This window comes from Adiantum capillus-veneris, chromosome 3 (assembly GCF_014529385.1).
Source record: "Adiantum capillus-veneris isolate H3 chromosome 3, ASM1452938v2, whole genome shotgun sequence".
Lineage (NCBI taxonomy): Eukaryota > Viridiplantae > Streptophyta > Polypodiopsida > Polypodiales > Pteridaceae > Adiantum > Adiantum capillus-veneris.
In genome coordinates this window covers 144,352,784-144,376,447 of record NC_140933.1, presented here as the reverse complement: position 1 = coordinate 144,376,447, position 23,664 = coordinate 144,352,784, and the positions used below count along the sequence as shown (strand labels likewise).

The window sequence follows — 23,664 nt, the reverse complement described above, 5'->3', positions numbered from 1 at the left end:
TACTATCTTCAGTGGGATAATCTTTCCATTTGACAAGATGCGCTCTCTCATCACTATTTTTAAAGGTTCTTTCTCTAGTGTTGCAAATACAATATGGTTGAAATTCAAGCACTCCCTGCTTTTGCATTACAATTTGTTCATCATCCAGAGCATGATTGGGATACAAGGCTTAAGGAGACTGATGGAACACGTCATGAACCTTGAGGTATTCGATTAGCTTTAGCTTGTAAGCTTAATCACTAAGTACTTATGGGCACCCTCATATTGTATGTGGTTAACTACAATTGGGATAGCTGGAGCATAATGGTTAATTATTGTGTTGTCTTTTTATTTTTTTACTAACGGTGAGTTGATGACTTGGAGATTGAAATTCTGGGAGTTGAGGAGAAAGCATCGATAACAAATAAATTCCTCGACCGTTTTACATTTGCACAGTGTCTTAGATCTTTTATCAATAAGCCACTATGGCTGCTTTGTAAATATGATAGTGAGAACTTGTCCTAAGAGGGTCATCCAATAAGTGATATGCTCCACTCAAAAAATAAAGTGGAACTAAGTGTAAAAGAAAGGCCACCAATTTTTGGCACCAATAAGCAATATCAAATATTACTAGTATGTGACCCGCGCGTTGCTGCGGTCAAGGAGTATCATTCAATTTTGGGTAGCCCCCCTCCCCCTTTCTTCAAAGGGATAACATGTGTCAGTATTCTTTATGCATCCAACTCAAGGTAGTGACAACCATACCTTAAATGCTTTATTATGTGCAATAATATTTTACATGCTTTCTGGTATCAACTTAAATCACATCGACTTTGTGTGACAATAGAAAGTGCATAGAGAATTGAATGAATGTAACAACTATAGAACATAAACTTAAAAGACTGCACGTTTGGGGGGGGGGGAGAGAGAGAGAGAGAGAGAGAGAGAGAGGGAGGGAGAGGGAAACTAAAAGAAAAACAACAATCCACTTCCATTATTATAAGTAGTCTTTGCAACCATAACATAATACTCGTCTTAAAAGAAAAAGTTTTTTGAAAGCTACTAAATTTCAACTAACAAAACAGTTGCAACTTCAAAACGACAACCTTCGGGATGTTGTATTTGGTACTCGTAGAATCCATTGGCCCACACAACGAATGCTCCTACCAAAACGATGACGGCCCTCATGTAGGTGTACAGTACACCCTCATGTAGGGTGTACAATACAATCCTCCAATTTTCAAACCTATCCCTATAAGAGTATTTTGCATTGGCCGGCAAGCAATCTCCGAGCTCGCGAACCCGTATGCGAGCTGAACCTGCACTATGATTCAAAGCCACACTGATTTAAAAGTATCCTTGTAGTCCGCCAAAAAACTCATGTACTTCCATTAAAATGTTATCACGATAATAGTAATTCTTGCAAGCCAACAGGTTAAGTACAATAAGTTTAATAACCAACCAAAACATTAAAAAGCATTGTGCTTCATTGATGTTCCTTACCTGACAACTTCAAAGCTCTCAACAATGTGTACTACATCGTGCGTAGTGAGTGGGCCTCTCCAACCAGGATGATCTACATGAGAAAATTGTCAGTTTGAACACCAACCTGAAAATTTTACAAAGAATATACTTAGATGTTACCATAGATATGAAATGGTGGATGATGAAGCATCCTGCTAAATGTAGATAGTCTCCAATTCCTTCTTTGATGTGGCATCTATAAATAGAACATTTCAACCCCATCCAAGAAACATCATAAAATCAGCTTTTCATGACCATCAAAGTGTATAGAGAATTGAATCAACATGCTAACTATATTATGTGAACCATATGCTGGTGCGAACCAAAAGAACACACTATTAATACCACTACAACTCTTAAATTTGTGTCAAAATCTTAGCTCTCGATCACTCACAGACATGTAGCATAGTTGTTACATAAATCTACTCGTTTATGTATATATAAGCCATAAAATTTCAACATTCCCACATAATGAGATGAGAAAACACGAAAAATATCACATATAACAACTTAAAATAGAAGGCAATACTTAGTTTTGAGATTTTGATGTCTTTTTTGAAAAGAAATAACTCCAAATGCAATACCAATAAACCTTCAAACACAGAAAGATTTTATTCATAATTTACATTGTCCACTCCATGGAAAACGTCAAAACTCTTAGGAAACAAACAAAATAATTAGTGGCAAATGATGCTTTGGTGGAGTTTCAACTGGCACTATATAATAACTATAATAATGTCCAAATTTTCTACAATTATCATACATCGACGATCCGTTTTGCAAATGAAATCCCACAAACTCTACCGTCTTGTTTGAACCTTCCACAAGGTCTACATTATACATCCTTGGTGGATACACATTATAACAGGGGCCAAATGGTCCATAATTTTCAAATCAAAGGGTTTCATAGGAGGAAGTTTGTTGTTTGCAAAACGAAAACAAACTTGAGGCATGTGCATATGCATCAATACAATAAAACATCTAGTTGAAGTGGTTTGATGTGCATGACCCCAGTCGGAAGTTGTCTACAATGGTCATTGAGTCAAAATAATAATGGGGTTTAGAAAGTGCCTCCCTATAATTCGAGGGTGCAAAAAGTGAACCAAATCTAAAGGAGCAAGACAATTCCTACTTGTAAACCTACATAGTGTAGTGACTGAAACCTCTTTTCTAGCGACATGCTACTTTATGTCCCTAAGCCACAAAGGTAGTACTTCATATTGTTTTGACACGAATATCATCTCAACCAAGATCTCAAAACTTATTTTAGGTAGTATAATCTATGGCTTCATGCAATGTAGATCAAGCAACACAAGCATAAAACCAAACGAAACAACATGTTCATTAATTTACCCTACCAACGTATTTCAAAGCAAGGTATGCTTTAGTACATCAAGACAGTGAATCCAATTATCACACAGATGTACGTGCTTCAATTATTTCTAGTAGCCAAGGTTGAACATTGCTATATGGCACCGACATTAGAAGCTCAAGCCATCTTTGTCATCAACGCATTCAATCGATTCATGTGGACCTTGAGCCGTGTCACCTCTCCTTCTAGAGCAAGGACCTGGTCCTTAAGTGCATCAATTTGGATTCCAATTTCCCTATTGGGCATGTTTGAGTTTTGCATTGATTCAAATTGTTGCTCCATGTGCACCAGCATGTCGAGTTGGTTCTCCTCAACGTGGGTCGTTCCGCCATTGCAGCGTTGTGCACATAGATGCACCTCATTGCGAAGTTCTACAATTTGTTGGCCATTGGCTTGCTGAGCCACCTCCAAAAGTGCTTCCAAGTGTCTTTAAAAGTCCAACTGCCTGGACTCACTACGGGCAAAGAAGTCCCATAATGCAGCCATGAGTTGGCCGTTCCTACCATTTACCACAGGATCAACAGAAGAGGATCCCACACATCGAGCATTTCTCTTTGCCACTCGAACATTGGCAAACCTTGGAGGAGTGGACTCAATAGCATCAGACTCGGTCTCAACAATGGCATTGTTATTAGTGTTTTCCATAGCTGTACCATTAAAAAGTAAATCACAATGCATATAAACCTGGATTATGTGTTAACTACCATGAAGGAGGCAATCCCTTGCACAATATTACAAACATAGCATCTTATCCTACCAAAGAAACATAATCTACACAAAGCTTAAGAGGTGCAAGTTTAGGAAAAGGCACAGAGAGACTTTAAAGTTTTTCTCACACTTCCTAGTAACATGCATGATTTTTCTCTTTTCCTTATCTCATCTCTCTCTCTCTCTCTCTCTCTCTCTCTCTCTCTCTCTCTACATAGCAACCTATCCTCTCAAAAATGTGAGGATTATTGTGCTCAAACAAAAATCTCTAAGATATGAATCTAATATCTTGGATCCCTCAAACTCAAATTTTCAAGTCAAAAACTCTATTCCATAGATTTAGAAAAGTCATAATAAACATCAAGGCATTCAGAAATGTATCCAAATATTCAAAGAACATTGCTTAAAATGGATCACAAACATGGAAAAGTTCTTGATATGTTTGTCATAGAAACAAACTCATTCAAGGGCACTAAAGTGCCACAAATGATCTAAGGGCCACTATCAACGTAGCTCGCTTCATCATTGGCTCGGAGTTTTTCCATTCTTAAATTAAGGACTGTTTTTCCATCCCAAGGTTGATTATCTCTTGGATTAACAAACGAAAGTAGTGAAAAAGGGAGATTTTTTTTGAAATAATACAATCCAGTAATTTATACGTACCAGTTATTACAGCTATGTATGGAACTGCCAAACATGCAAGTTGTTTAGGCAAGTAGATTTGGTAGATCAACTCAGAGAACCTAGAACTCTGGAGGTACTCCCAATCATTGGGAATGGAGTATCCTTCATATCTAGCAAACCATTGAGCATCATCTTCATCTTGGGAAGACACACACTCCTTCCTTACTGAGTAGACACTGTACTCAATGTCGGAGGAGTATGCCAAAATAGGCAATTAAAAATATCGATAGGTGGCAACTTCCTAAGGTCCACAACACAAAAAGAAACAAAAAAAATCCATGAATCTTACTTTATGCCAAGAGAATTCCCGATTTCATGCGCACACACCTGGTCTTGTAGTGCTTGCAGATGGTCCTAACAATTTTTTCATGCGGCAAAGGTGTGCACCAAAAACGTGGCTCTGCTTAAACAAAAAGAAAATTAAGGTCTCAAAAGGAACACAATAAGTCTCCACATAATGCCTTAATGGTGGACAAAAACATACCAGGGTGTGGATGATCTTCTACATTTAACAAAGAGGACACCTCGGAGATGTAAGAAACCTGATCCATGATCTATATAGCCAAATGGAAACCAAAAATAGACAATGTGAGGAAGGAACAAAAAACCTCACATGACATAGTTTAGTATATGTTATGGAGAGAGGTAGAAAATTAATTCATGAAATATTTTATGAGTTGAAACATACACAAAGAGGAAGACAATGATAAGAAGGATTGGAGCCTTCATACAACATTGTTTAATATCTCATGGTACACAATGTTTGTTGTTACTGCAGTTGTTTCTTTCACGTCAACGTCACGTAGGAGAATCTTCACTCTAGTATAGCTGAACGTGCACGTGACAATGCAACATACAATTGTCCATGAGTGAAGACCGGTGTCACCAAGTATAGGCCCAATACGGCAATGCTTTGGCCCTGTGACTTATTTATCGTCATACAAAAAGCCAATCTAACTGGAAACTGCCTTCGTCTAAGAACAAATGGCAAATCGGTGCCAAAATGCACAAAACATATTCGAGGGATGAAAACCCTGGTCCCAACACGTGTACCTATAATAACTTCTGCCTCTAAAACTCTACCGTGAAAGGCCTTGCACATCAAGCGTGTCCCATTGCATAGACCTCGACTTGGGTCAAGGTTTCGTAGTAGAATTATTGGGGCGTTCATCTTTAACTCCAAGCAATGTGCTGGAAATCCACCACCCATGTTTAACCCATTTAAAAACTCCACAGAGTATAAGAATGAATCTTGCATCGAATTTTCCACCACACAGTCAGCACTAAAGTATTGCACAATATCACCTTTCATTGCATACATGGCCTTAGCATTGAGAATATCAACATCTGAGTTTTTGGGAGCAAGGATTGCTCGCTCTTTGAAGTATTCTGCATGGCCCACATCTTGATCCAATTCTGAATAAATGCAACCTATCAATACATCTAGTGAAGACGAAGAAAGCACCATGTGATGGGGAATTACCATCTTCTGTTCATCACCACTTGTCAAAGTCCCATTTCCTACATCCATAAGCCATTCTCTAAAGGCAGAATTTGCAACATCACCATCTCCCACACGCATGTTATGTGTCAATTTAAGGATCTTCACATGATTCCATAAGTGTGATCGACAAAGTGTAGCATCAACAATGTCTGCAGGTGCTCCCTTGAACACCACTGGTAAGGTTTGCCTAAAATCTCCCCCAAGAAGTAACACTTTTCCACCGAATGGCCTTCTTGAGCACATGATATCTTGCAAAGACCTGTCCAAAGCCTCAAAGGTGTGTCGATGCATCATAGGTGCTTCATCCCGCACAATCAACTTGCATAGTCTAAGCAGTTGAACAAGCTGACCCTGAATAGGGATATTGCATGTGCTACAATTATCGAGCTCCAAGGGTATTTTGAACCTGGAATGTGCAGTGCGTCCATTCCGTAGTAGCAATGCTGAAATCCCAAAAGACGTTGTGGTGAATGCAACTCCTCCTTCTCCACGTATGCGTGACAACAAATAGTTGTACAAATAAGTTTTTCTAGTCCCTGTAGGCCCATCTAGGAAAAAAGTAGCCCCACCATCAACAGCCAATCCATGAAAAACTGTCTCAAAAGCAATCCTTTGATCTTCATTTAGAGTCCGCTCCATTGCATGTGACATAGATAGCTCTTGTGTGGTATCAAAGCATTGTTCTTGGAAAAGCAAGTTGTTTTCATCACGTGTCACAAAGCGCTGATCAAGCATTGGAATTCCAAGATATTCAATTAAAAATGTACCAAGAATGTTATGCAAATTTTTCAACGCATATCCTTCAGCCACCTGTGCACATCCATCCAAGGACTCGTATCTTGACTCCAATATGTGCTGATAGTCCTCGGACAAAAAATATCAAAATCTTTCCCATAAGAGATGAGGGCTCACAAAACAATAGAATGGTCACAAACAAATGTCTCAACTACAAGCCTGTATGTGTACTGCAAGCTTCCTCCATGCAGCCAAACCATTCCCCATCATCCTCCAAGATACCTCTTGCAATGCATGCAACCCAATACGCCATTTACAGAACACAAATCCTCAAATGATTTGCATCCTTTACAAACAGTCAAAAGCAACGGACATAATATCGTTCACTTGCAGAGGGCTGCAAAAATACATCCGCCTAATAGGGTCCCCACGACATCTCTTCATCCATTTTTTGGATTCTGAATTCCACACCCACTTTCGAGGAAAATCAATCTAGAAAGTTTCGTTTGCATTAGGATTCTCCAAGCTACATGTGAACCACTCTGTCAAAGTGGTCTTCTCTGCACCCTTTCTTTGCAAGACATCATTAAGGTTGTCATTATCTCGAAATGTCACCATTTGACCACCTGGAACATGCACGCTCAATCTCTGGACAACTGGGGCATCTTTGTACAAAGGGAATTTAAAAATTCTCCAGCAAGCCTCATATGCGAATACATAGCGGCCATCTGTATACATGTTTATCTCATCAACATTCTCCCTTTTTGTATCATGTACTGACGTATGGAACCTTACAGTTGCCCTATCATGCCCCTTGTAGATGTACTTGTAGACATACTTGACAGCTGAAATTGTAGAGCATACCTCAACATTGATATGTGCATTATATAGTGTTGACAAAACAGGATTATATGGCACAACCCATCGGTTATCGATAGTAGAACCCCTAACCTTGGCGGTGAATCCATTGTTTTGTCGTGCATAAATGGGGTAGCCATTATTATCCCCCCCCCCCCCCCCCCCCCCCCCCCTCTCTCTCTCTCTCTCTCTCTCTCTCTCTCTCTCTCTCTCTCTATGCCGCTCACACATTATGTTTTGTATGCACATTGGCAAGGTTGTCTTTGGAATGCAACGGGTTTTTTTCATTGCATGCACAATTTTTGCAAGTTTTTCTTTGGTGCATATGAATCTAGTGTGGCTATCTTTGTTGTGCACATAAATATACATTCGTCTAACACTAATGCTTCATGTGTATGGAATAGTCAACCTCAAAAATAGAAATAAATGCACTTTTTTGTATGTGTGAATCATGCATGGGTATCATATGTCCCTTTTGTTTGTGTGTAGGTGTCATGCTTGCCAACCCTCGCGCACAGTTTTTGGCTTGTCATGCAGGTTTGTATTTGAGTGCGCAAAGATGAGTAAACTTAATCAATTAAAACCCTTCATAGTAAGAGCGATTCGAGTTTCAAACTTCAATAAGATCTACTTTTTGAGATTTAACTTAGTAAATTTTAGATTTGAAGGCAAAAAACCTACAAAGTTTAGAGAGCATGGCAGTGTGATAGAACACAAGTGTAGTGGTCCTAGTGGCACCTGAGGCTATTGTGCAAAGGTGTAGAGAGGTAGCTTGTGGTCAAAAGTGGAAATAGAGAGAGAGAGAGAGAGAGAGAGAGAGAGATTTGGAGTGGGTTGCCATAATTAGTCGCACCCTTCATCATCGCTTTAATCTAATCCCACATAACAATTTTTCTATGAGAGTGCTCCAAAAAACCGCTTTAATCTAATCACACCTAATAAATTTTGATATTTACTTCTCAAAAATATCATTTTGAAACTATCATTATGACCATGAGTAGGGCTAGAAAAATACATTTTTCCTAACCGAAGAAAATAAGGGAAAACTTGAAATGCTAACGGTTTTCAGGTCAAAATTTGAAGCTTTTTCCGGTATTTACACTAAAACTTATGTAAAATTGCGGGTTTTCTTCGAGGCAAGCTCTAAATTCAACCTCGATTCTATGATTTTAGCCGGTTAAAATTCAATGTACCCCAATACATTTTTCCTGACCAAAGAAAATAAGGGCAAACTTGAAATGCTACCGGCTTTTAGGTCAAACTTTGAAGCTTTTGCCGGTATTTACACTAAAACTAGCATAAATTTGTGAGTTTTCTTCAAGGCAAGCTCAAAATCTAACCTAGATTTTATGATTTTAGCCGGTTAAAATACATTGTACCCCTTTTTTTTCTAACAATGACCGTGAGAACACCTAAAGGTGATTGCACATGCAAGATGCAAACGAAGGAATTTTTTTAAAGCATAGAGACATTCAAATGTAGCCGAGGTTGCCGTTCGCCGCCCGCAATCCGCTCACCCGCATCTCCCCATCCTCGTCACTTGCCTTCGCCTCCCACCGACCGCTCGTTTAATTCACCGACCGACTGCCTTCTCCACCCAAGGGTTGATCGCTCCCACGTTGGATCTCCTCGGCTTGTTGGCTTGCCGAGAAACGATCGCCTATCTCCCCGATTTGCTGAAATGCTACCGGTTTCCATGTCAAAATTTGAAGCTTTTGTCGGCATTTACACTAAAACTTGTGTAAACTTGCGGGTGTTCTTCGAGGCAAGCTCAATATCTAACTGGGATTCTATGATTTTAGCCGGTTAAAATTCAATGCATCCCAATACATTTTTCCCAACCAAAGAAAATAAGGGCAAACTGAAATGCTACTGGTTTTTAGGTCAAAATTTGAAGCTTTTGTCGGTATTTCCACTAAAACTCGTGTAAATTTGCGGGTTTTCTCCAAGGCAAGCTTAAAAAATAACCGGGATTTTATGATTTTAACTGGTTAAAATACACCGTATCCCGGCAAACTGAAATGCTACCGGTTTTTAGGTCAAAATTTGAAGCTTTTGTTGATATTTACACCAAAACTCGTGCAAATTTGCAGGTTTTCTCCAAGGCAAGCTGAAAATCTAACCGAGATTTTATGATTTCAATCGGTTAAAATACACGGCATCCCAGGTTTTTTTCTTAACAACGACCGTGAGAACACCTAAAAGTGATTGCACATGCGGAATGCAAACGAAGGAAAGTTTTTTCAACATAAAAACCTTCAAATGTAACCGAGGTTGCCGTTTGACGCTTGCAATCCGCTCACCCACGTCTCCCCGACCTCGTTGGCTTGTGTCCGATTTGCTGGCCTTCCGTTAAGAGGCTCGATATTGCGTGTGGAATGGCAAGGAGTCCTCTCTCTCTCTCTCTCTCCTCTCTCTCTCTCTCTCTCACGCTCTCTTGCTCACGGAAACTCTTGCTCACTGTCCCACACAGGCACTCACTCAATATTGCAAGGCTCAATACTGCAAGGCTTGCTCAATACTGCAAAGCTTTCGTTTTTCACGTCTCGCAAAAACGCAGACACTCAGGCTCAAGGTGGTCGATAGGAAATTGAAGCCGGGCTTTCTCTCAAACTCTCAGGCTCAAGGTGGTCGAGAGGAAATTGAAGTGGGCTTTCTCTCTCTCTCTCTCTCTCACTCAATCGAATCAAGTCTCTCTCTCTCTCACGCAGTTGGAGTCTGGACTCTAGACGCCAATCAAATCTCTCTCTCTCCAGTCTCTCTCATACGCAGTGACACACAGTTGGCGTTTCTCTCTCTGAGAGTCTCAAGTCTCGCTCACACGCACAGTTGGCGTTTTGCAAGAGTCCGTGCCACTACAATAGAAGCGTAGCTGTGTAGTCATCATTCTCTCTCTCCCCCAGAGTCCCATTCTCTCATATTACAGCCTAGTCATCATTCTCTCTCTCTCTCCAGTCTCTCACACGCGCAGTTGTGGCGTTCTGCAGCCGACTTAAATGACCTTGTGTGTGTGCGTGCACAACCTGCTGTGTTGCCGGCTGAAGGTCTTGAGCCTGCACTATGCACACCCCCACACTCGTAGTCAGTCGTCACTGTGACTCACACACACACACACACACACATCCCTGCGCACATGGACACACTGTTGCGCTGCCACCTAAAAGTCCTGAGCCCGTAGTGTCATTGTCTCTCTCTCTCTCTCTCTCTCTCTCTCACACACACACCTACGCAAGGACATCTTCTATACTGGACGTTGAAGTGACGTGCAGACTTACTGGCCGCTAAAGCGACGTGCAGACTGGCCGTTGTCATCATTGTCGACCTGCAGACTGGCCGCTGATAGTATTACACACACACAGCGACCTGCAGACTGGCCGCTGGCAGTACCGAGCGAGAGAGAGAGAGCGTCTAGACCCAGGTCGAGGTCATCGCAAGAGCCGTTGAGGTCCTCGAAGGGTAGTGCATTCTTGGAGAAGAAATAGGAGAGCACATGAGAGCACAACACGTGGGTGCTCGTATTGAGTTCCAAAATTTTAAGGTGCTTCATATAAGTATAGAAATACCAAACTCCACAAGAGGGAGGGCAGTGGAGTTTGGGGCTACAATCTTGGCCTTGGGGCTACAATCTTGGCCTGTCTTGTGTAGATGCTCTCAATTTTTCCCTTTCCCCTCTCTTAACCTATGTTTTGGGCTATGGATTTTCCTCTTGTGTAAGAGTGTGCAAGATTTGCATCCTTCCTTCTTTTCTTTGTGTACTACTATGTGTAGATATGTCACCATCTCCATCCCTTCTTTCTATGTCAACATCAACCCTTCCATCTCTATCTTTTCCCTTCTCCATCAAGGCAAGGTCAATGGTCATATTTCATGGCCAAGAGTGGAAGCCCTCCCTTGCTCCCAACAGTGGTATCAAAGAGAAAGTTTCGTTTCACGAGGAGTAATTAAACGAACATGAAGGTTCAATGTCGGCAATCAAGAAGCTATCGTTAAGAAGCTCAAGGTAAATTAAAGTTTTCTAAGTAGATTTTGCTAATAAGATAAAAAAAATTCAGAATTAGAGCAAAAATCAAGGAAATTATTCATGATGCCTTGCAAAAGAGATTTTTCATAGCACTTTCAGACGATCTTATAGAGAGTGCGTTTTATCAATACTTGGTGAATTCCACTGCATGTAGAACATGCTCATTTATTATTTTCAAAAGGTAAGAATAAATAAATAAATATATATATATATATATATATATGCAATGGAAAAATCATATATACAAGCTATGTGGCAAAGCCTTCAATCCTCCAAAAGGGATTGCTCATAACTTTGCCGACAATGTACGAGAAAAGCGTCTTAAGCCTAGCATTGAGCCGCATGTAGATTTGAAATAGAGGATAGAGAAGAAAATTTTGGTAGGATTTTGCGAGAAAAATAAGTGTGCATATAGCTATAAATATGGTTTACTTTCCCAAATTTTGCTTCAGATACAACGTTATGTTGAATGGTAGGATTTTGCAAGAAAAATAAGTGTGCATATAGCTATAAATATGGTTTACTTTCCCAAATTTTGCTTGAGATACAACGTTATGTTGAATATGCCCCTGCTGGTGAGATGTACTGATGGCTCACATGCTTCTTGATGTTGATAGCCAATTAATGACCCTTTGATGGCATTTATAAGTGACCCACCCTATACTACGGTAGCCCTAAAAGCGGTATCCAATAGCTTCAATTAAAATTTTGATGCTATCCTTGCAAGCAAGGGCCTTGCCTGGTGTTTCCTGCAAGTGAGTACATCACTTGCTAGATTTCTACCCTGAGTTAGTGAGTCCATCCCTGCGCCCTTTCCCTCTGGGATTCGACGACTAAAGAATCATTGCAAGCACCTCCGTCCCCGCGTGCCTATAAGAAGGTGTGCCTATAAGAAGGTGTGGCTACTGGCTAGCTGAGCATGCATAAAAGCTCAGGCGTCCCCAATCTCATTGCGTGTATTGAACGGATGCTAGCGCACACACATGAAAGTGTTCCACTTTAGACCCAACCACAAAGGGACAATGCTTGTTTTGGGAAAAAACCTGGTTTTCTTGAACTCTCAAAGTAGCAGCCGTGCCAATTGCACTATCTAGACTTTGCAAGCCATCTTCACAAGAGCTACCTTTTTAAAACACCTTGAAGATATTTCAAAATAGACCAATCATCAAAAGGTTAAGTTAAGAAAAACCTCCTCAAACACTACAAGTAGGTATTATCCACCTAAATTGTGCCATAGATCGTAATTTCAAACTCATTATCATGTATGAGCTACCTTGAAGATTTCCATGTTTATTAATATAGTTCACAAGATTTATTTTCAATCCTTTCATATTACGCATTGAGTATTTTCAGGTGACTTATTCAGTTATAAGATCTAATGCAACATGAAGAACCATTGCTCAGCTATAGCGATAAGTATTCATTATTATAATTTATGAAGAATTTATGCTAGTAACTGCAAAATAGTTTACTTGATAGACATTTATACTTATTGTGAACTTCAAGATCCACTCCTAACCCAAGCGAGGGAAGAAAAATTTCATCAATTTTATATAGGAAACTCGCTTTAAGCCAACTCCCTGCATCTAGTTTGAACATGATGGGTCGACATTAGAGGTCATGCTACTCTTCTCCCTTCACCTTAGGAGGCTATCTCAAACATAGAACACCATATGGGGAAGATATTAACTAGCACTCATTCATCATAGCTAAGCTACTATTTAAAATTCTCCCTTTAGTCCCTATGGTTTGAAACTATCCATGTTATATGTTTTTCAATCTTCAAGCTACTAATCAAAGCACAAAGGCCACTTTTAATTCCAATGTTGTCAGATTCGAAAACCAATCTCTTTCCAGTGCAGATGAGTTAAGCGTTCTAAACTTCCAAATCAATAAACTCAAGATAAGGATCCAATTTCCAATTGTTTGAACTCTTACCGGAGAAAAAGCCAAATGCCATGTTATTCAGTTGCTACTAGACTTGTATAACTAATTTATTTATTGCTACTATGCTAATAGTTCAATTTGAGGATAGAGAAAACCTGTGTACCTAATGCAATACACCACTATTTGCATCTAAATATTTTCCTAAGAATTGCAATTCAACAAGAAAATAGGATAATGCATATTTTCCAATTCTCTACATTGTAACATTGGGCTACTAGCCCCATGAGGTACTAAATTTTTGGGTGAAGTTTTTCTTTTCACATATTCCCATTTGTGGGCACTCTTTGTGACCCTTCTATGGTTTCGATGCAGGATATGCTAGGACAGGAGGACGGTTAAAATTTTATCCATTGTCCGTGCCCTTAGCTTATGTTTGGATAGTCACTATCTTTTGGGTCATGGTGTAATATCCAAGTAGACTCTAAAAAGGATACCTAACCTTCTAACTTGTAATTTTTCTTCACACTGCCACATTCACAATGCTTTTGACATTATTTTATGACGACCCTTTCGAGGACCCCTACCAACACATCATATATATGAGGAACCACCTACACTTTTAGATCAAGAAGAACAACTCATCCCTCACCAAATAGTTTGTCCTGAAACCACCACTACATGCATTGGCATGGTTCATAATCATTATCTTTGACTTTTATAGGCCACCTTAGAAAGTGGATGCCTGATTTTTTTTTTTCAAAATTTCCCAGATCTTCTCTACACCTTTCATCACTCACGGTCCAGTTGATTTTGTATTGAGCAATAGAGAACATTTGCTATCGTTGGAGAGAGGGATGTTACAAGACTAGCCCACCCTTCTATTATTTGTGGTTAACTACAATTGGGATAGCTGGAGTGTAATGGCTAATTATTGTGTTCTCTTTTTTTTTTTTTATTAACGGTGAATTGATGACTTGTAGATTGGAATTCTGGGAGTTGAGGAGAAGGCATCGGCAATAAATGAATTCCTCGGTCATTTTAAATTTGCACAATGTTTTAGGTATTTTATCAATAAGCCATTATGGTTTCTTTGTAAATAAGATAGTGAGAACTCACTCTAAGAGGGTCATGCAATAAGTGATATGCTCCACTCATAAACTAAAGTGGAACTAAGTGTAAAAGAGGGGCCTCCAATTTTTGGCACCAATAAGCAATATCAAATATTAAATGCCAAACTCCACAAGAGGCACAGTGGAGTTTGGGGCTACAATCTTTAGGCCTTTCTTGTGTAGATGCTCTCAATTTTTCATTTTCCCTCTCTTAACCTATGTTGGGCTATGGATTTTCTCTATTTATTCTTGTGTAAGAGTTTGTCCCATTCCTTCTTTGCTATGTGTACTATTATGTGTAGATAAGTCAACATCTCCATCCCTTCTTTCTATGTCAACATCAACCCTTCCATCTCTCTCTTTTCCCTTCTCCATCAAGGCAAGGTCGATGGTTATATTTCATGGCCAAGGGTGCAGTCCACCCTGGTCCCAACAGATTGAGCTCTTTGAATCTTCTAAAGGATCAATTGCTCTTTTTTGGTCAAAACCGTAGAAATACTTTACCCCCTAGTGCTTAAAGGTTTGGTTGGATCGCTTTTGATCAAAAACATGGAAGTTCAAGCATCAATGTTTTCAAGTCCAAGCAAAGGCACATGCTTGTGGAAGTTTTTTGAGAAACTTGAAGGGCAAGTGGGTTGAGAGTTTTGGTAACTTGAGTCTTATGGATACGTACACACATAGTAGGTGACTGTATGAGTAACCAGATATTGGAAAGATGTCATTTTATGGCTCACTCCCATGTATGTCCTCTCTTCTTTTACTATTGAGGATGTGTGCATAGGGCTCAAAAAGTTGGTCACTTGCAAAGTGGCAGATCTTCAACGTATCAAGTTATAAATGATTAAATGGATGCAAGATTTTATGCATGATTTGATGTTGATATGATCAACTTTTTCAACATGGTATGCCTTATGATGATTGGAGCACTAATTGGGTCAAGCCTAACTAAGTATTGGACTATAATGATTGACTTTTTTATGGAAAAATTGTTTGGGTGTATAATGGAGATAAAATTGAGTGATTCCTCTAAAAAGAATAACAAGAAAGCAAAAGGACAAGCGGGTTTCCCTCGATGCCATAGCACCATTGACCACCTTGTAACTCTTCGTGTTCTCATGGAGGAAATTTGGTTGAAAGGCAAGCGATTGTATTGTTGCTTTGTGGGCTTCAAGAAAGTTTTTGATGTGATTCTACGTAGAAATTTTTGAAGAAGGATGGAAGAACTCTAAATGTCAAATGAGTTTATACTTGCGGTTTCTCAAATCTATAAGAAGGCTATATGCCAATTGCACATGGGAAGAGGAATCACAAAAGTTTTTGCAAGCACTATTGGGGTTAAACAAGGATGTCCATTGTCACCAACTCTCTTTAGTCTATGCATCGATCAATTGTTACCATTTATGTGATAGTGACGTGTGTGAACACACTTAGGACTATCGGGATATTTTTTCCCTCAGTAGGAGGTTTTTTCCCTCGTGTATTTTATATACATCCATTAGTCTAGGACTAACTTATCTTTTCATTGTGCACCAAGCAATACAATCTCTGTTGTGTGCCTTGAGCTTCTTCATACTCTACAAGTTGTGTGTGTTTCCCTACAACCCTTATTCCAATAATTGGTATTAGAGCAGGTTGTGTCCTCTCAAGTATAGTTACCATTATTGCTAGCTGCCTGCCTGCTCACTTTTTCCAATTTGTGTGAGCTTTGGTGAACATCAAGAGATTGAAAAATACTACGGAACAACTCAAGAAGCTAGGTCTACTCAAAATTTCGATTCGAACTCATTTCGGCCTCCGTTTCTACTACATGCAGTATTGCACCTGTAATTTCATCCTTTTGTGCAGTATTGTTGTCAATGCAATTTTTTACAAAACAAGAACCTTATAGTCGTCTTTGGGTTATGCTACATAGCATGCATTTGTCCTACTTCATTTTCCTCTTTTCAGGTAGTTTTCACATCAAGTGCAGTCACTCGTCATGGTTGAAAACACCATAGATGTTTTCAAGATGTTTGTTGTTTGCTGAGGATAAATTGGATGGGGACAACTACCCAATGTGGGCTTACATGATGACACATGTTCTTGTGTTAAGGGTCTTATGGAATATTTTGCAGGGCATTGATATAATTCCACCTTCTATGGATACACGCTCTGACTTGCAAGATCTAGTGGCAGGTCTATTGCTACTAGAGTTGTTTTACCTATGGTTGAGCGGTCTTGTTGGGATGTTAGAGATGCACAAGCTCATGCATTGATTGCATTATCAGTGAAGCGTACTATTACTCTTCACATTCGCTCAGCTAAATCAATAAAACAGGCTTGGGATATTCCGGCTGGTCTTTATGCAAGTCCCAATGAGGCTAAAATTGCATTGATGCGTAAAGACCTGGAGTCAAAGATTATGCAAAAGGAAGATGACATGGATACTTTTCTTGAAGGTATCAAGGATACTAATGAGTAACTCATTTCTGTAGGCGAAGTCATTTTTGACAGTTCACTTGTGCAGACTGTTCTTGATGCATTATCAGATTCTTTCCACACTTTTGCTAGTACTTGGAGACTTATTACCCAAAGAAATCCTCAAGCTGTCAAGTTTGATGCATTATGTACATTGCTGATACTAGAGTCACTTTCAAGAAACAACAGGGCTAAACAACATGCAGTTGAATAGGGTATTGTTGTTGCTCAAAGAAAAGAAGGTAACATCAATGTAGCTAATTATGACGATTCTTCGGTGAGTAGCAAATCACTTGTGACTAGTGCTTATGTTTCTAGCACCTCATCTGGGAATTTTGGTGAAAAAGGAAAAAAGAAGATACGTTGCCATTATTGCAAGGTTAAATATCACTTCATAAAGCAATGACCTAAAAAGAGGCTGGTTCCACTACAAGTGTAGCTATTGTAGAATATTCTCTGAAAGAAGATTGTGATGCTAATATAAATGTAGAGTGATCATTGAGTCTAGAGTGCACTTATGATCTTATTGTCCATGATGCATGTATATCAGTTGCTACAGATTCACATGTGTGGTACTTTGACATTATAAAGCACATTACTTCACATTTTGACTCATTTACCTCTATTGAGTCTGTGTCTCATGGAACTATGCTCACTTGTGCCAACAATGCCTCTTATCTGATCAAGGGAGTTGGAAAGATTCGGTTGATTGCTACAAATTGTACTAAGTTCTTTCACACTTTTTGATACACTTTATGTCCTAGGATTAAAGAAAAACATTTTGTCTATATTTGCACTTACTAGACTTGGTCTTGTTGTCAAATTTGTGGATGATAGATGTACAGCTCATGAGCTCAGTTTTGGTGATGAAATTGTTGCATCTGAAATTTTGTGTTGTGGTCTATATAAGCTCATTTTGTATGACAAGTCTGGGCATAAAATTTCAAATGTAGCTACGGATGCAAAGGCTATTTTAGATGCAAAACTTTGGCATGCACCTTGACATCTGAATTTTTCTAGTTTTTTGCGTTTGCAAAAATCTAATATGGTTACTTCCCTACCGCCTCTTGAAGAACCTTCCAAGAATTTTTGTGAAGGATGTATTTTGGGTAAGATACAATGTCAAAAGCTTCAACATGATGGTTTGGTAAGGGTTACATGAAGATTGCAACTTGTGCATAGTGATGTTTGTGGGCCTATGCAAACTTCGTCCTTAGGCAATTACCTATACTTTGTGACTTTCAATGATTATACTCCTAGAATTCATGGATGTATCCGCTTAAAGCTAAGTCTGAAGTGTTCATGTGCTTCAAGAAATTTCTAGTTATGGTTGAAAATGTCTCTAAATGTACTATGGGCACCCTCCATTCAAATCCAGGAGGGAAGTATATGTCTCATGAGTTTAATTCATTTCTCGCTAAGCGTGGGATAAAACACCAATGTACAGTGCCATATATCCTCATCAAAATGGTGTTGCTGAAAGAAAAACTAGGTCGCTTATGGAGATGGCACGATGTATAGTCAAGAGTCAAGCTTTGCCACATTCGTTTTGGCTTGAGACTATCATGTGTGTTACTTGTGTACTTAACAGATGTCCTACAAAAGCTTTGTAGTCTATGACTTCTTATGAAGCATGGCATGATAAGAAGCCAGCTGTTGATCACATGCGCATTTTTTGTTGTTCAACTTATGCCTTGATGCCACGAATGAACACAAAAAAATGGATGATAAGGCTGTTAAATGCATTTTTGTTCATTAAAGTACTAAAAAAGCAAAGGTTACAACAGATTAAAACTATCCGTAAACAAAACATATCTTGGTTTCATGAGATGTGTTCGTGGAAGATTCTTTTCAGCCTTTGTTATCATGTATCAAAGACAGTAATTTAAGCTCACAGGGCCTTTACGACACTTTGTTGCCAATTTTTAATGGTGGAAACTTGAATGTAAATTCCAATGAGGAAAATGTACCACCTATGGGGGGTTTTGAAAATGCTACAGATCAGGCTATTACTAATGCAGATGTACTTGATGTGGAAAGGGCGGAGCATGAAGAAGTTAGAGGTATGCCAAATAACTCGTGTATACTTTGCGTGATAGTAAAATGGATGCACCTTTGTCTAGTTGTACTTGTTCATGTTCTTTTCATCCATCTTATGCGTCAGATTTTTATGCTTTGGCTATTTCTAGTTTGTGTAATGAGGAGGAACCTCTTTCTTTTGATAAATCATACAATTCTAAAAATTGGATGGCTGCCATGCAATCAGAATATGATGCACTTATAGAAAATGCACATGGACTTTATGTGATTTTCCTCCTTGCAAAAAGGCCATTGGTACAAAGTGGGCTACCAAGTTGAAACGTAAGACAAGTGGTGCTACAAGGCTTGACTTGTTACAAAAGGTTATGCACAGCAAAAAGGCATAAATTATGAAGAGACTTTTGCGTCCACTTTTTGTATGACTACTATGCATTTATTTGCATTGGCAGCTCACTTTGAATTGGATATACATCAATCAGGCATCGTTATTGATTTCTTGAATGGTGATATATTTAAGGAAGTTTATGTAACACAGCCTCATGATTTTGTCAACAAAGGACAAGAAGATAACGAGTGCAAATGTAAGAGAGCTTCGTATGAGTTGAAGCAATCTCCTCGTGCTTGGTAAGAGAAAGCTAACAATCATTTGGTTAGAGGATACTTCCATAACTATCCAAGAGAAAACACTTTGTATGTAAAGTGTGAGGGTGATGTATTTCTCATTGTCATTCTATATGTAGATGATTTGCTTATTACTGGTCCAAATGAGATACACAGTGTTTAATTCAAGGCTGATTTGAATTCTCCCTTCAAGATTTTTTGTTTGACTATCATGTACCAGAGACAACAATCTAAGCTCACAGGACATTAATGACACTTTGTTGCCTCTTTTTAATGGTGGAAACTTGAATGTAAATTCCAATGAGGCAAATGTACAGCCTATGGGGGGATTCTAAAAATGCTATGGGTCAGTCTATTACTGATGCAGATGTACTTGATATGAAAAGGGCTGAGAATGAGGAAGATAGAGGTATGCCAAAAGCTCGTGCATACTCGTTCAAGTTCTTTCCATCCATTTTATGCGTCAGATTGTTTTACTTTGGGTATTTCTAGTTTATGTAATGAGGAGGAACCTCTTTCTTTTGATAAAGCACATAATTCTAAAAATTGGATGGTTGCCATGCAATCAAAATATGATGCACTTATAGAAAATGATGTTGGGTTTATGTTGGCCATGTCCGGCCGCCCATCTAACTGCTACTAACCCAAGTGTATAGTACACTTGAGCCACTCTTCAATATATGTGTACATTATAATTGGGGGCCTTAATCTTTGGCTCACCCCCTTCCATACGTGTGTCTGTGTGCCCTTTCTCCCTGCCCACAGCTTCTCCTTCACAGATCCCGCTTCATCAATCGGTATCAGAGCGACAGGGGGGAGCAGAGAGTTCAGCCATAGCTTGAGCTCGGAGCTTGAGCGGAGTTGAAGCTCAAGCTTAGAGGAGGAGAAGAGAGAGGGCTGCACATCAGATCTGAGACATTGCAAGAGAGTAATGTGCTTGCAGATGGTTGTGTACTGGAGTGTGTGTGTGCTACAATTTTCAGCCCGTTTTAGTGTTCATTAAGAGAATTGCTGACAGAAGCCGTTTTTCAAAATTATGTTCGCTTGGGCTACCGAAAACAGCGTTTAGCAACTTTTTGCCACTCACGCGCATCTGCTAATTCTTCACCGTTTGGAATATACGTTTGATCAGGAGATTGTATGCAGACAACAGCATGTTTCTTGCAGATCTGCATTCTACAGGTGTTTTGCCTCTTGTGTGAGGGCTTCCATAGCTCTTTCATTTCAGCTCCTAGATCCCTACTCTACACAGGTTTTTGGCATCGGATTGCGTTTCGACAACGGCATCGACACACAGAGTACATGTTGCAGCATTTATGTCAGTTTTGGTTCCAGTGGGAGCAGTTTATATGCGTACATGCATATTTCTACACTTTTTACAGTGTTTGAGCTCTTTTGAGAGCAATTTGCCTTCCTGCAGGGATACTTTTTGACATGCATATGCTTTTGACGCCTGTTTGTGCGCAATGACAGCCTTGTACGTCTTTGTGGATACTGCCAGTGTACGTCTTTTGTGGAGCCATCTTTTGGCTAGTATGGCAGTCCGTCCATTTCTGAGACTTGGTCCGGAAGATAGCCATTTCTGAGACTTGGCTATACGTTTTTTGTTGCATAACCTAGGTTGTTGAGGGTCGATAGCATGAGGTTTTCATTGAGCTAGGGTATTCTCAAATGTGGAGATACCTTCGGTGATACAAGTAGCTGGAGCATCCCTTACGAGGCCTCGCCATAGGATATGTATAGAGTGGTATAGGTGCTTTTGACGCCGAGTTGGCGGTCTATGGTCAGTTTGACTGTTTATGCACCTCAGTTGGTCTCTATACAGTGTGCTTTTGAGAGGCATTGCTCTCTTCTATGCTTTGTGAGTGACATACTTGGTCATTTTGTCTCGTATTTTGGTTGACATAGTCCCAAATACAAAGGAGACTCTGCCAAAATTTTCCTAGAATCTTTTGGTAGTTTTGTCACCATGTCTACTAGAAAAGACCGTGACATTTATGACTTAAAGAAGTTTGATGGCACTAATTTTCAGCTTTGGAAGAATCAGATGCAAGATGTGCTTGTCCAAAAGAAACAGAAATTGCCTATTATTTATGCGACACGGACTGAAGAGATGAATTTGACTCAATTTCAGTGGGATGAGCTTGATGAGATATGCAGATCTACTATTAGATTACACCTTGCTGAGTCAGTGTACTTTTCAGTACTAGAATGTGAATCTGCCTATGCTTTATGGAAAAAGTTATGCAACACTTATGAAAAGGATACGGCAAGTAATAAGGTTTTCATGATGCGAAAACTGTTTAACCTTCACATTAAGGAGTCAGCCAGTGTTGCCAGTCATATTAATGACTTTGATTCTCTATCTACCCAGATTCGTGCACAACGGATCAATATTGATGACGAGATGAAAGCAATCTTCTTCTTTTGTTGGTTGCCACCCTCATGGGATATCTTTTGCACAGCTGTTAGTAACTCTGCTCCTAATGGTACACTAGTGTACATTGATGTCACTAGTTCTCTTTTGTCAGAGGAAATGCGCCGCAAGGCTATGGATAGCTCGCATCATGGCGAAGCTCATTATGTGCAAAAGGATGGAAAACAGCGTAAAGGTCGTTCTTGGAATCGTGAATCCAAGAAAGAGGGTAATAGAGATGCTTCAAAGGGTAGATCAAAGTCTCCTGGTCGTCGCAATGTTCAATGCCATTATTGTGATAAGTTTGGTCACATAAAGAAGGATTGTTATGCTTGGAAGCGTGACAAAGGTACAGGCAAAGGCAAAGACAATGATGATAAAGAGGAGAAACCAAAGAGTTCGGTTAAGATTGAAGAACTGAACATAGTGCAAGATGATTGTGATGCACAAGACATCAATATGTTGACTGAAAATAATGATGTATTTTATGATGCACAAGAAACTCTATCTTTGCAGAGTTCTATGCCAGCAGAGCTACTTGTTAGTGATGAAGTGTCCCATACATGGATTCTTGATTCGGGCGCTTCGTTGCATGTCACGCCTCATAGGCATTGGTTTACTACATATGAGGAAACCATTGGCATTGTTATGCTAGGTGACAACTACTCTTGTGACATTGTGGGCATAGGTAATATTGCTATGGTTATGGCAAATGGGGTGAGGTTTACCATACATAATGTGCATCATGTTCTAGCTTTGACACGAAATTTGATTTCGGTTGGACATCTGATGACTTGGGTTACAAAGTCACTTTTCATCAGCAGTCTTGGCGTATTGCAAAAGGTCATCTTATTTTAGCCCACGGCTCTAAAGCTGGTACACGTTATCCTCTTTATGTCTCTAACAAGAACAGTGTTCTTTCTGTAACCGAGCTGCCAACTGTTGCTTTGTGGCATAGCCGATTAGGTCATATGTCAAAGAAGGGAATGGAAACTCTTTCTCGTTTGGGCTACTTACCGTCTTTATCATTTTTTGATTTTTCCTTTTGTGAACACTGTCAATATGGTAAGCAAACACGAGCACATCGTACACAGTCTTTTGACAAAGAAAGAAAGCCCTTAGAGCTTGTGCATAGTGATTTATGTGGGCCTATGCCTTCTAAATCCCATGGTGGTGCATCCTATTATGTTACATTCATTGATGATGCAACACGACATGTTTGGGTCTATGCCATGAAGTCTAAAGATGAGACTTTTTCTTGTTTCAAAAAGTTATTATCTAGTATGGAAACTCAGTCTGAACATAAGTTGAAAGCTTTACGCTTAGACAATGGTGGAGAATATGTCTCTAAAGAGTTTTCAGACTTCTGTTCAAGTAGGAGAATTAAGCGCGAGTTTACAGCTCCTTATACCCCTGCACAAAATGGTGTTGCCGAACGAATGAATAGGACCATCCAAGAGAGGATTATGTCTATGCTATCACAAGCTAATTTACCGCAAGTGTTTTGGGCTGAAGCATTATACAATGCTGTGTATTTGATCAATAGATCACCACATGCTTCATTACAGTTTCGTGTACCTTTGGAGTTATGGTCAGGACATAAGTTGGTTTATGAAAAACCCGTACATTTGGCTGTGAAGCTTATGCACATGTACCCAAGGAGTTGCGTGCTAAGCTTGACCCTAAGTCCAGGAAATGCATCTTTATTGGCTATGGTGTAGATGGTCAATTTGGCTATCGTTTATGGGA

At 39.5% G+C, this 23,664-nt stretch overlaps 1 long non-coding RNA gene across 1 annotated transcript; it reads right to left on the bottom strand.

Annotated features, from left to right (window-relative positions):
• Positions 1-1,480: 1,480 nt before the first annotated feature.
• Positions 1,481-10,200, bottom strand: LOC147461853 (uncharacterized). The gene is made up of 3 exons (XR_015186651.1): positions 9,621-10,200; positions 1,624-1,699; positions 1,481-1,555 (listed from the first exon to the last, which is right to left on the bottom strand). It is a non-coding gene; the product is annotated as an uncharacterized LOC147461853 (long non-coding RNA).
• Positions 10,201-23,664: the final 13,464 nt, after the last annotated feature.